Below are 14219 nucleotides of genomic sequence, written 5' to 3'. Positions count from 1 at the left end.
TATTAGCATAAAAATGTAGAGGAGGACAAGTATAGAACATGAAATTAGTGGTATACAGCTAAGAGATGATTTATGCATTTTCTCTTCCTTGCTGGGGTGGGGGTGGTGGCAGGGGTGGGGGAGTACAAAAATTCAACCTGCTAACTGGGCTTTTCACATGTCATTTTTTTGTGCATAGAAATATTATATCCAAGTCTGCATTTGGGTTCTTGTGTGACCTTTGATAAAAGTAGACCTTCAGTTTTCTATAAAGGTGAAAAATTAAAGCATTATTAAAAATTTCAGAAGTTCAGTGAAAACGAGGTTGACATTTGGAATTACCATATTCCCCCATGTATTTATCATTCTGGGAATTTGTGCACTTCAAATTTAATTAGCACTCTGGTCCTTTTTCCCCTTCCCTGCTCCTGAAGTATAACCTATTGTTTTACCAGTGTAGTAGCCTACGAAAAGCCACTTGAAGTGCAGAAGAAAGCACTGTGTTTTAGATAACATTTCCTCAGCATTTAGACCAACTTCTTTAAGAAACAGAAATTTCCGGCTGTGCTGTGTGTGGTAAGAGACAATGGCTCTACTAAATCTAAAACCTCAGAATGGATTCCTCAGATTTCTGACAACAGTTTGTTCCCTGACAATATAATAACATTAAACTGTAAGATTAGGGACAGGAGATGGCTCAGTAGTTAGGAGAGCTTGCTCCTCTTCCAAGGACTTGAGATCCATTTCTGGCTCCCATGACAGGTGGCTGCCTACAGCTCCAGCTCCAGGTGATTCAATAATCCACACTATCTTCTGGCTTCTCGGGCACACTCATGCAGACCCACGAACGTACATATAAATGAAATATAATTATAGTGAAATATGTTTAAAAACACACGAGGTTAAAGAATAAGAGCTAAACTTCTTTAGCTGAGATATTTTGTTGTATTTTAATATGTGTGCTGAGTTTGCCAATTAGCTATGGCCGATAGCTATTTAAGAACTTTGAACTTCTTAACAATAGACATTAAATTCTATGCCCTCAAATAGCACTATCCCGGGTGACTTTAGACTATGCACACAATACTGTCAAGAAAGCTATAATTTTAAAAACACCATATGGTTTTCAATGTGGATCAAATTTGCAATATGTAAAAAGACAAATTTAGAAACAGGTCAAGTTAGGAATAGAAACGTTGACTTGTAGTTCATGTCCAGTGAGATATTTCTTGATATACTTGGAAAGTACAGAGCCTATAAAAGCTATGAATCCCTCAAGATGGAATAATGAAAAGTTCCGCTTTATCTTGAAAGTGCTTGTTTCTTATCAAAGTAGGATGTGGTGAATTTTAACCCTCATGGACGCATACTACAAAGAATGTATTTGAAAGCGGGAATTATATTTTGATTATAAAAATCTTTAAAGAATTAGAGCACTGAAATTTACTTAAATACTATAATTTGTCATTATTGTCAATAACTTGATACTTTCTGGATTTTACCAAGTTGGACAAAATTTAACATAACAAGAGAGAAATCTCACTTCAAAGTTTACCTGCTTTAAAAAATAAGTGCGTCTTAGATAGTAGAAGTACTTTAGCTGCTGATTTAAGACAAATGCAATGTCCCTCACAAGTTCTGTCCTACTTTTCTTCCTGTGACTCTGATAAAATATCCTGACAAAAAGCAACCTCTGGCAGAAAGCGTTTATTTTAGATCACAGTGCCAGGTCACACAGTCCAGCTATGCTGGGAGGTCAAGCTGGGAACTTGAAGGAGCTTGTGACATCCACTTTCAAGAGCATACAGAGAATACATGCATTCCTACCCATCGGTGATCAGCTTGCTCTCATCACAGTTCAGGATCCCCAGCTAGGCATGGTGCCCACAATGGGCTGGTCTTCCCTCATCAATGAACATAACCAGGTAATACCCCAGAGACATGCCCACAGGCCAACCTCATCGAGACTCTCCTTCATTGAGATTCTTTCCTCCGGTTGTTATAAATTATGCCAAGTTGACAACTACAAGTAACCGTCACAGAGGAAACATGGAATTTTCTTTGTAGAGATGGTTTATGAACATGCCTGTACTGTCCCCACCAGTCTAGTAGGGAGGATGAAGAGTTGAATATTATGACGTTCATCTGTTAAAAAGCAGCTTCGTTTAACTAAAATCCTGTCTTCTGATTCAAAGATTCACATTGCAAATCTTTATCAGATGAGCTCTTAAAAAAACTTGGAAAAGACAAAATAGATAATAAATATGATTTACATTATAATGTCTGGCTATTGCACACTTAATTACTTAGATAATTGAATACTAAATTAGTATTTCCAGCCTCATTATCTTCTTGCCTTTCTTTTTACCATCTGATTACTACATGTTGAGATGTTCAGACTTGGGAATTAATTCTGCGGAGACATCCCTGGACTTGGAGGAAGTTAGCAATGAAGTGGGGGGTGGGGGCGATAGTAGGGGTCCAGAGAGACCTGAGAACTACGAACCAGCAGGCTATTCCCAAGATCAATTCATGTATGTTGGACCCCTAGATTCCAAGAGTGTCTGTGTATCTGGAGGTGTATGTTCTCACCTGCAGCTAATGGTGCTCTCTGTTTTGTTAACATGCCCAGTGCCCTCCTGTATCAGCAAGATCATTGGCTCACAGGGCACATTGTTAACAACTTGATGCATGTGATCATTTCCAAAGTCATGGCCAGTTTCATTTCCATCTTGGCTCACCTGTCACACTTCACAAGCTAGTTTATACTTTTCCAAACAGGCTGTTAAGAGTACCATCTATTTTGATGGTGCCATATTGTTGGGTCACTGTGCTTGCCCTATTTTATTGTGATAACAAAGGCTGAGAGAATAGATTTAAAAGGAGGAGAGATTAATTCGGTCTCACAGTTTCAGAGGTTTGATTCAATATTTGCTGGGTTCATTGCTTTAGGCCTCAGGAAAGGCAGAATACTCTGTGTGTGTGTGTGTGCGTGCGTGCGTGTATGTGTGTGTGTGGTTTGTGAGAGACAGAGAGAGTGATGGATCAAAACTGCTCACCTCATGAAATCTATCCAGGAAGTCCAGAAAGATAAAGGAAGAGCGAGGGATGAAATGTACTCTCAGAGAGCACACCCCCAGTGACCTACTTCCTTGAACTAGGTGCTGCCTTCTAGTTTCCCCAACCACCCAATAAATACGGAATTAATAATATTACTGTATCATAAATACGTCCATGGATTAATAGAATGATGAGACCCTCTCAGTAGCACCAAGAGCTGGGCTCCACACGATCCTTGGAGACAGTGCTCATGCTGACTTCCAAGTCACGCTCTTCAGCTTCCCCTACCCTTTCTCCCATTCAGAACCTGTCCCCCGTCCCTTCCCTTCCTCCTCCTCTTCCCCTCCTTCCCTTTCTTCCTTCCCCTTCTTTTAGTTCTCTCCTTTTCCCTTTCTTCCTCTTTCCTTCACTTCTATTTCTTTCCCTTTGTCTGGCTTTATTCTTAACCACATTTGTGCATGGAAAGGGAAAAAAGAGGAGGAAAAAGGAGAAGGGGAGGCATCAGGAGAGGGGGAGGAGGGAGATCTTCCTGCTCTTACAAGGTCACTGATCGAGTGTATTAAGACTGTATCATTAAGACCACTTTAACCTAATTACTCCTTTAAAATCCTAGCTCCAAAGAAGTCCTATTGTAGGGAGAGCTAGTACAAATACCTTCAGTGGGGGACGAAATTGTATTTGTGCCACTTTCTACCCTGTTCCTTCACGTTCCTAAGTTGAATGGAATTCCTCTTCCTCTTTAGCATACAGCACACTTGTAGGAGGTGAGGGCACAGTGACTCTCCATCACTCTCCGTTATCACTCTGATCTGCTGTTGCCTCTCTCCCATTGCTGGGGACAAAGGAACACATTCCTGAAATTATTAGGGACCAACTTTTTGGGGCACAGCATGGAAGGGAGGAAGATACCTGGCCTAATACAAAAGGTAAAATGCAATCCTTTGACTTACAGAAGTCCATAGTGGAGCTCGTAACTTAATCAAACTTCATTTTATAGATCCATGAACTAAAACCCAAGGCAATGAAAATGTTTGAGCCCATCAGTTACTAAACTAAAATTTATCAATGATTCCCATGTGTCTTTTGGCTGTAAGTACTTGTGACTGTTTTCTTTTTCAGACTAACAAACCTGGAAGGAAAAAAATACCTCTTAATGCTCGTTCTTTCTTTAGAACTTAGAGGAATGATTGATTACCTGGAGTCCTTCATTAAATGGCAAAATTTTCAGTTAATTCAAAGTATAGCTAGAGTAAGCCCTTATCTGAATTCTGTAAAGAAAACCTAGGTTCTATGCTCTTTCCTGTTTAAGGCACAATTCACTGCTATGAGTTGTTTCTTGCTAGCTGTTAGGTGGGGGCTGCCTTTAGCTTCTAGAAACTTCTTGAATTCTTTGACTTCTCTACCAGGGAATCCTTTCTGATAAGAAAGTACATACACATCACAGAATCTTTAATGACCTATTACTACCACAAGCTTTCAATATATACATACATATGTATTGGACATGTGACTTTAAAGATACTTTTTAAAGATTTATTTATTTTTATGTGTATGCTTGCATGTATGTATGTATGTATGTATGTATGCACACACACACACACACATATATATATGTGTGTGCATGTGCATGCCTGGTGCCCACAGAGGCCAGAAGATGGCATTGGATCTGCCATGTGGATGCTGGAAACTGAATCCTGGTCCTCTGCAAGTGCAGCAAGTGCTCTTAACTGCTGAGCCATCTCCTATTTAATCTCCATAGCTATAAGACTTCCATAATAAAATCTATCTAGTTCTTTCAAAGCATTAAATGGATGCTAGAAGTATCTAGAACGTCCTACAGTTCATTTTAGCTCAGTGTGAGAGAACAGAGGAGAGAGCATTCACCAAACCCTTGAGCTCAGAAAGATGGTGAGTCTTGATGAACCAAATGCTTAGCTCCAGGACAGCATGGAATTAGGCATGGAGGGAACAAGGGGAATCTGGAAGAGACAGAGGCCATGTAGGGCTTGCTGTGCTATGAGGATCACCTAGTCCTTCAGGGCAGCGGGAACCTGTCAAGTGTCTCCGTAGCTTTACTGAGTTATGAGAGGGATGTATTAAGCTCATATATTTAAAGTATATGCTCTAGAGAGTTCTCATGTGTGGCCAGAGGGGCACGCCAGCATTACAGTTAGAGAGTGAGCACACACATCACCCTGAAGGCCTTGCTGTGCTCGTTTCAAATCTCTGACTCCTTTCTCTATTGCCCTAGTTTGCATCTCTGTTGCTGTGATAAAGAACACACCCAAAGCAACTTGAGAGGGGAAAGGGTTTATTTGGCTTATGGGTTACAGTTAAATACTGAGGGAAATCAAGGCAGAAACCGGTCACAAACGTGGAGGCACAACTGAGGCAGAGAGCCCAGAGGAGTGCTGTTTACTGGCCTCTCCCTTTGACTTGCCCAGCTACGTTTCTTACACATCCCAGACCCACCTGTGTAGGGATGGCACTGCCCACAGTGGGCGGGCCCTCCTACAAATTAGCAATTAAGAAAATGCCTCACAGACATGGCCACAGGCCAACCTGATCTGGGAAACCCTTCAGTTCAGGGCTCCTCTTCCTAGGTTTGTGTCAAGGTGAGAGCTGGAGCTAAGTAGAATACATACCGTCCTGTTCCAGATGGCTTCTGGCTTGCTTTCTGTTACTTTAGTTTGCATTTTTCTACATTTGATATGAGTGGAATAATGTATCAAATACTTCCTTTTTTCGTGGTACTAGGAATTGTGTTCAAGACCTCCTACATAGTAGGTAGGAGCTCTGCCCCTGAGCTGGAGCCCTGCTCTAAACAGCCCCTTTTTATAGGTCATTTCACTTAGTGTAACTAAGCTGAGATTTATCCATGCTGCGGCAACGATCTGTAACTCATTTCTTTCACCGCTGAGTTCACCACAGTTTGGTCATTCATTCAATTGTGGCCGATGTTGAGCTTGCTTTCAGTTTAGAGCTATTTACAAATAAAGTGCTCATAAATATTTGTGTACAAGACTACAGAAGCATGATTCGTGGGGTATAAGAACCAAGGGTTGTGATGGGAGAATGACTGGCTGTGTTTCCCACACACCTTTGAAGAATCAGTGGTGCTCTTCCAACGACAGCTCCTCCTCACACTCCTTGCCTTTCTGTATAATTTCTGTTATGCTCAGTCTTTGAAGAAGAAGTCTTAGCTATCATACTAGGTAGCTAATAACAGTTCTGTGGATGTGGGCTGTACTTCCCTCACAGAGAAAGTATTAACATCTCCTCATGTGCTTATTTCCCAGTCATCTTTAGTGAACTGATTATTCAAATATCGAACTTTACAAGATTATCTGCTTATTTTTGAGATTTCAGGCATCTTTTACAGCATAGAAATAGATTCTTTAAAAAAGATATTAGATATGCAAGTATATAATAACAGTCTTTGGCATGTCTTAGTGTTTTCCCAACAGCAGAGGTTCCTAATGCTGATGGACTCTAATTTTTTTTAATGCATTGTGCTTTTGTTATATTAAGAGATCTCTGCCTAGCCTGAGGCCACAAAGATATTTCTATCTTTTCTTCTAGTCATTTTATAGCTTTATGTTTGTGTCTATGATACATTTGAGTCATATTTTGTTGAAGGCATTAGCTATGAATTTTTGTCAGGTATTAACTATACAAAATAGAGATTTCATTATGTCTTTTCATCATAGTGACCCATTACCATCTCTTCTGCCCCTTTCAATCCCCCGACCTCCTGAACTTGATAACTAGTCTCCCTTAAACCTTCCTCTCTTTCATTTTATTTTTTATTTTATTTTATTTTTGTGTCCACGAACTAATCAGTTAAATTAGGATTTTACAGGAGCACTGTGAGAGGTTGTTAGGAGCATGGGCAACTTATTGGTGGCTTTTTGTTTATTTTGTAATGTAACATTTTCATTAATTTTTTGAGAATTTAATTCAATGTATTGTGATTATATTCCCGCCATTTCTCCCCTTAACTCCTCCCAGATGTACCTCCAACTTGCCAACTCCTCCCAACTTTGTGTCCTCTTTTAAATTTTTACTAATCCTCCTAGTCTGCTTTGTGCCACCCATATGTTCATGGCTGTGTGGCCATCCAGTAGAGTGTGATCTACCTACCAAGGGCCACCCCCTTAAGAAAATGGATTCTCCTCCTCACAAAAGCCATCAACTGGCACTACATACTCAGGCAGGGGAGAGGGCTCACAAGTCTCTCCCGCTCCATTGCACAGTGACAACTGGCTTGATCCTGTGCAGGCAACCACAAATGCTGTGACTTCATGAGTGCCATGGTTCTGTCATGTGCAGAGACACTGTTTCTCTCTGGTCATCCCTGTCCTTCCAGCTCTTACAGTCTTTCTTCCTCCTCTTCTGTGATGGTCCCAGAACTTTGAAGTGTGTATGTAATATAGATATCCCATTTGTGGCTGAGCATTCCACTGACATTCTCTGCACTTAGATCAGTTGTGAATTTCTGCATTATTCATGAACCATTGCACAAACTAACCTCTCTGGTAAGGTCTGCCCTATTCTATGTGAATAGAGGTATGGATGTCAAGGGTGGTTTGATACTATGTCCATTTAGCAGATTGGCAGTAGTAAGTTCATCCCCAGGGACTGTAAGCACCCCATCCAAGAATTCTTGGCCAGATTTACAGTACTAGGCATATATTTCCTCCCATGGAGCAGGAAGCAGTTGGTTTCCCTCATAGCATTTGTGCCACTGTTGCACCTAAGGGCATCTCTTTTCATGTTGGTCATTACTGCACTTCAGTCTTCATGGCTGGGTAAGGCTGCTGATAACTTTTTTCTCTATCAGCCTGTATAGCACGTTCCTAGAGTACTGTCAAAGCTGGCTGGTAAGGTATTTATTCTTGAAATAAATTAAAGGAAATGATCGCAAATCATAAGATTTTTAGTACAACTGTGTTTAGTGTAATATGACTTAGAAAAGTTGGGTTAATATTAGTTTCCAGCATTTATAACTTATATCTTGGTCCCTAGGAGGACTGTCTGACTTGGTTGAGATGGTAACTTGTGTTTCTGACTTACAACATCTGGACAATTAGTGATAATGAACTTTTATGTATGGCAATTTCTATGTCTTTTTGAGATGTATCTTTTTTGATCCTTGTTCCAATTCTAGAATCAGATTATTTGTGTTTTTAAGTTATTCAGCTTTTTGAGTTCCTTATGTGTCCTGGGTACTAATTCTTTGTTTGATGAGTACCTTGCAAATAGTTATCATTCTGTAGTTTATCGTTTAACTTTGTTTTGCTGTGCAAGAGCTTATTAGTTTTATATAATCTTGTTTGTCAGTTTTAAGTTTTGTGGCATATGGAAGACATCACTGTCTCTGCCAAATTCTGAGTTGATTCTTTTGTGTATTTTTTGTAGGAAGTTTGTAGATTCAAATTTTACATTTAGAATTTTGAACCCACTTTGAGTTGATTTTTGTGTAGAGCAAAAGGAAAGGATCTGGCTTTCTTGTAGGTACATACACATTTGCTAACAGCCTTTATTAAAGAGTATCCTTTCTCCACTCTATGTTCTTGGCATCTTTGTCCAAAATCAGCTATCTGCATGAACGTAGTTTAAGTTCGGGGTTCCCAGCTCTTCACTGCATCTGTGTGCTCATTCTATTTTGATCATGTGATTAGAATAGCTTAGAAGTGTGCTTTGAAGTCAGGTGTCGTGATGACTGACCTTTGCTTTTTGTTGTTGTCTTATTTTGTTTGGCCTTCCTTCAGGATTGTTTCCACTATCCTGACTCTTTGTATTTTCACACACATTTTAGGGTTTTTCTATTTCTGATAAGATGGCTACTGGCTTTTTGATGGAATTGAGCCGAATCTATAGATGGCTTCAGAAATAATGTTCGTTTGGCCAATGTTACTATCTAATCACAGAATGTGTGATATACCTCCACATGTTTTGTCCTCTATTATAACTTCATTCATAAAAATTTTAAAAAAATTATCATAGTTTTTGCTTTCTTGGTTAAATTTATTCCTAAATATTATTTTATTGCTTCATTTCTAAAGCTATGGTGAATGGGATTACTTTTATAATTTTTTTCAGTAAGTTCATTATTGGCATATAAAAATGTATGTGGTTCTGGATTTAACCCTACAATAGGAGTCTGCTCTATGGTCTGAACACTTTTGTCCTTGACTGGCCAGTAGCTGAAGCTCATGGGCCACATAAATCTTATGGTCTCCTTGGCCCTGGGCTTTCTTAGTTTAACAGCTACTGAACATCAGTTGGAGTTCAGCATATCATGTTTACTCAGGGATACAGACTGATATCCCCAGTTACCAAGATAGAAAAGTGAACTAAGCAATGAATCCTAAGGTCACCACATGACTGAGGCTTATAACACTTCTCACACTCTCCAAAATGAGGCACATGACCCCATCTAATTTCAGGACAGCAAAGATTCACAATATTATCATGTGTGTGTCAGAAAGAAAAAACAGAAATACTTGTTTAGTGAATAATATCCATGATTGTTATCTGTTTTGTTCTATGACAAATTCAGCAGATGATGCAAAGGACATTTTAAGGCATGATTTCTGTCTATAAAGTCACAAGAATTTAATTCTTAACACAAGAACTACCAAATGGAAAAGTACATGTGACTTTCACAAGAGGAGACTAATACAAACTGGAAAAATGGTAACACATGGATATGGTTTGATTTTCATTTTAAAGGACAGGGAATAATTGGTGTGGTGGCCCATTCCTGTAATTCCAATATTTAGGAGGGAAATGGAGGCAGGAGAATTGCTGTAAGTTCCAGGCCAGCCTGTGTACAGAGTGAGATCCTGCTTCAAAAGTTTAAATAAATAAAAGAGTAGATTAGACTGGAAGAAGAAATTAGAAAGAATGATGGGCACAAAATGGCCAATGATGGAAAAATCAGACGTGGGTATAATATGTTCACAAGACAGAAAACAGATGAAATATTCCAAAGTAGTGTTTTTTTTTCTACAGGAAGGAAAGTGATAGGATGCAGAGAGGCATGGTCGTGAATGTACTATTAATACACCCAAGAGCGGTATCATCATCTGGTGATGGAAGAGGAAAAGGGCCTGGGGTTCTGCTCAGAACATTGGCACAAGGGTCTCGACCTCATCTGTTTTCAGGATCACAGAGACGGACATAAATATTGGAGTCTTTTGCTTTTGTCTCTATTTAGTCTCTTTGGGCAAGACCACTGTCTTTGGAAATGGGAACTCTGCTAGATTTTTACAGTGGGGAGCGGGTGAGGATGTGTCTCTAAACCAGGTCAGAGGACAAAATTCAGAGCAAGAGGAACTGTGCAGAGGCTTGTCCATATTGGAGATGAGAAGGTCAGAGGAGATGCGGGTTAGGCATGAGGTCATCTCTTCATATCACAGGGCAGCTGGCCATGTTCCCAGTACAGCATGGGTATGTAAGATTTAAACCTAAAAGAACTTAAAACAGTAGCTATACCCAGTCCCCTGTTTTGGTGAATGAAATAACCATCCTCTTAATATGATTATATTTCCTATTTTAGTTAAATGAATCAAGTCATGATGGAAACAGTGTAAGTAGATATTTGAAGGAGAATAAGAGTCCATTCACTAAATGTCTGGTGGGGGAAAGTGTGAAATATTTCAGTGTGATTCATCAATACTCATTGAGTTGTTTCTAAATTCCAGGAACTGTCACAGGCTTCTGGGGTACAATTATGACAGGACCTTACTCTTGGGAATCCTGAGGTAAAGAAGAGAGAGCTAGGCAAGAAACATGCATTCAGTGAAATCAGTTCTAGCAAGGGCTAAGTATAGGCAGCGATTTGGAGTAGAGAATAAGGGTTATCACCATCGTGGAGGTATGTGGTCAGGGAAAGTGTCTTAGAGGAGGTGACTTCTTGCTTGAAGGTTTTGTTTCATTTTGTTCTGTTTTTTGAAATAGAGTCTCCCTGTAGCTCCAACTGGCCTGGAACTCTCTATGTAGACGAGGCTGGCCTCACCCTCACAGAAATCTGCCTGTCTCTGCCTCCTGAGTGCTGAGATTAAAGGCGTGCACAGCTGTGACAGCTTCTGAATATGTTGCTGATTACTTTTGTGGATTCTGGATTGATACCCTGTTCTGACTCTTCTCACTCTTGCTTGTCTTTTCTATGGTTCCCCATTTCCTACAAACTCGAATACTCTAGAATTGGAAAGTTAAAGATCTTCACCATCTGGCCATCGTGTCTAACATCCATTGTCTATGGTTTGGTTGTAGATTGCCAGACTGTCTCATTATGTACTCCGAATACATGTGCTTTGTCTCATTTATAAATTACACACTCATGATAGGCATGTACGTTAGGGGTTAGGCTAGTATTCTAAACACTAATAAACTGGACCCCATGTAGTACTGTTTTCTCCTTGACCTCTCTGCTTGTTCTAGTAGGTCTGTGCATAGTCTCTGAATTGTTGAAACTATAATTTGAAGACCATTGCTTCACTTAGACTGCACGCTTTCAGTGATCAGATTCTATTTCTTTTTTGAATATTTTATTTATTATTTTTATCTTATGTGTATGAGTGCAATACCTGCATGTGTATTAGTACACCAGTGTTATGCAATGCCCACAGAGGTCAGAAGAGAGTGTCAGATCCCCTGGAACTGGAATTACACACAGTTGTTAGCTTCCATGTGGGTGCTGGGAATTGAATCCCAGTCCCTTGAGAGAAGCCAGTGCTCTTAACCACTGAGCCATCTCTCCAGCTCCAATTCTATTTCTAACTGCTTAGAAGGACTTGTACTCACTTCTGACTACTTTAGAGTTACTCCAGCCCTCATCCTGTCTCCATGGAGCACCAGCAGAGCACCTGCTGCATTTTTCTTAAATAATAGCCTAGCTTCAGAATTCTAAGAAGCGGCATAAACATTTAAGATGTGAAAAAAAGTGTTGACTTAAACAAACAAAAAATGCAGTTATGAAAATATGCCATGTGATGTTCTGGGTCAACCTCAGCTTAAATCTTACATGCTTTTATACAAAAGGCTCTATAAGAAAAATAAAGTACAAATTACATTAACAATTTCAATTAAAGTTACAAATATGATTTTTTAAAAGTTTGTGTTACAATGTACATTTTGAATATATTAGGCATATTTTATTAGTTTTGATATGATATAGGAGGAAATATTTAAAAATAAGATCTCCTAGGACTTGTTGAGATGGTTCTGTTAACAACATATATTGACTGGATGCTTCACATTTTTTAATTGATTTTTTATTTTATGTGTATGAGTATTTTGTCTGTATCTATGTAATTGTACCACATGTGTGCAACATCTGTGGAGGCCAGAAGAGGGCATCAGATTGCCTGGAACTGGAGTTAAGGATGGTTGTTAGCTGCCACATGGGTGTTGGGAACACTGCCCATGTCCTCTGCAAGAACTGACAGTGCACTTAACCACTGAGCCATCCCTCCAGCCCTCTGATGGTCACCAACATTCTTCGAGGAGGCATTCCACCTAACACTTCTAATACCCCTGTGTGCACTGACTATATTTAGTTTAACTTTCTGCTGAGAAAGCTGCGATTACTATCTTCTGCCTTATCCAAGGCTGCCCTTCATGTGGCAGGGTCGTCATTCTGGACAGACTCTTTGATTTGTTATTTGTTTGTCTGGCAGCATCTTCCAGAGGAATGTGAAACCTGCTTCCCTTGTCTTTGTCAACAACTCAATAACTGGCATTCAGTCTGCAGTTTTTCAAGTGCTAGGTACTCACTAAGTGCAGACAGAAGAAACACTAGGCTGTTCCTGAGCCTTTTCATTTTAAGATGGAAAAATTGAACACCAAGACATAAAGACATACTTGCTGCCTTTAAAAAAATTCAGTGATGTGATTTAGTAACATTTATGAAATTTTTGCTTGATAAAATCTCTATATAAAGTGCTTTTAAACATTAACTCTTTTTTTAAGCCATGCTAGAGATTGACCCCAAGTCTTGCACATGTAGGTGAGCACTCTGTCACTGAGCTGCAATGTCCACTCTACATTAACTTATTTTATTTCTTACAAAGACTCCAGGAACGTTCTTGCTGTCATTTGATTTGGAAAGGGAAGACAGTGCACAGCAGAGCACTCTAAGAATAACTGGATTGGATTTTAAAGTAAGCCTGCTGGATTCTAAAAGTTATACTGTAGGCTAACCTTTGCTGACCTGAAGACATTTTCCAAAGAAAGCTTTGCATAAGATCACATGCATCTTGGCAGCTCTGACCTGCCACGGAGTCGACAGAAACAGAGACTCACGGGCAACGAGATAAGACACATGTTTCCTACAGATCTTTGAAATGAGAGCAATTCATACTGTTTAACGTCATCAGTAGAACTTCCAAAAGCAAGGGTAAGTATGCTCAAGCTGGGCTCAGCTGTCATCAGCTTTTGCCTTTAGATGAAGCATAGGTGGACGGAAGAAGTGAGCTGACCCAGAAAGTGCAGGACAGCTTTGAGAAAGGCTTAAGTGCAGAAGGTACTTTAATGAGTGAGCCTCCGCCCTGGCTCCCAGCACCACCGCCAGGATCCTAAAGAAACCGCAGAGCTTTGAGTCCTGGAATAATCGCAGAACCTTCTGGCTCTGAGGTGAGGGCGAGCAGCGGGTGCTGCCTTACCAGCTACACACAGAAGGTTCACGAGACTCCGCAAGCTGGTCTTTTTCCCAGAAGGCTTTCTCCATTGAGATTTGCTGCATGCATTCACACTCTGCATATTTAGGATTATATGCTATCTTTTTCCTTTGAATTGACTTATTTCAGTTTTCTATGAATTTTCATGGAAAGCCTGCATGTGCACATATCTATTTTGTAGAGACAGTACACAGCTTTCCTCAATTCTCAATTAAGGAAATCTCAAATCTCTGATTAAAAATAACATTAAGAACCATCATCAAATACTTGGTTTTACAGATAAGTCAGCCCAGAGAGAAAAAATGCCCAGGGTACTACTTTTTTAATTTGGGATGTATTTCAGACTACTAACTCTGACATCAACCTTTACTTTTCCTTCTCCCTTATAATAAATGGGGCATCAGATCTGTTCCATATTTTAGATGTCTCTTTTTAATTTGTGTGTGTGTGTGTGTGTGTGTGTGTGTGTGTGTGTGTGTGTGTGTGTGTAGC

General features: G+C 39.8%; 1 protein-coding gene across 1 annotated transcript in view; it reads right to left on the bottom strand.

Moving 5' to 3' along the window:
• The window catches only part of Cntn5 (contactin 5), a 553885-nt gene that overhangs the window by 162061 nt on the left and 377605 nt on the right, over positions 1-14219 (bottom strand). The gene's annotated exons all lie outside the window — the stretch shown is intronic.

This window comes from Nannospalax galili, unplaced genomic scaffold, assembly GCF_000622305.1.
Source record: "Nannospalax galili isolate Female #2095 unplaced genomic scaffold, S.galili_v1.0 scaffold824, whole genome shotgun sequence".
NCBI classification, from domain to species: domain Eukaryota; kingdom Metazoa; phylum Chordata; class Mammalia; order Rodentia; family Spalacidae; genus Nannospalax; species Nannospalax galili.
The sequence above is the reverse complement of the archived record's forward strand: the minus strand, read 5'-3'. Positions and strand labels throughout refer to the sequence as shown.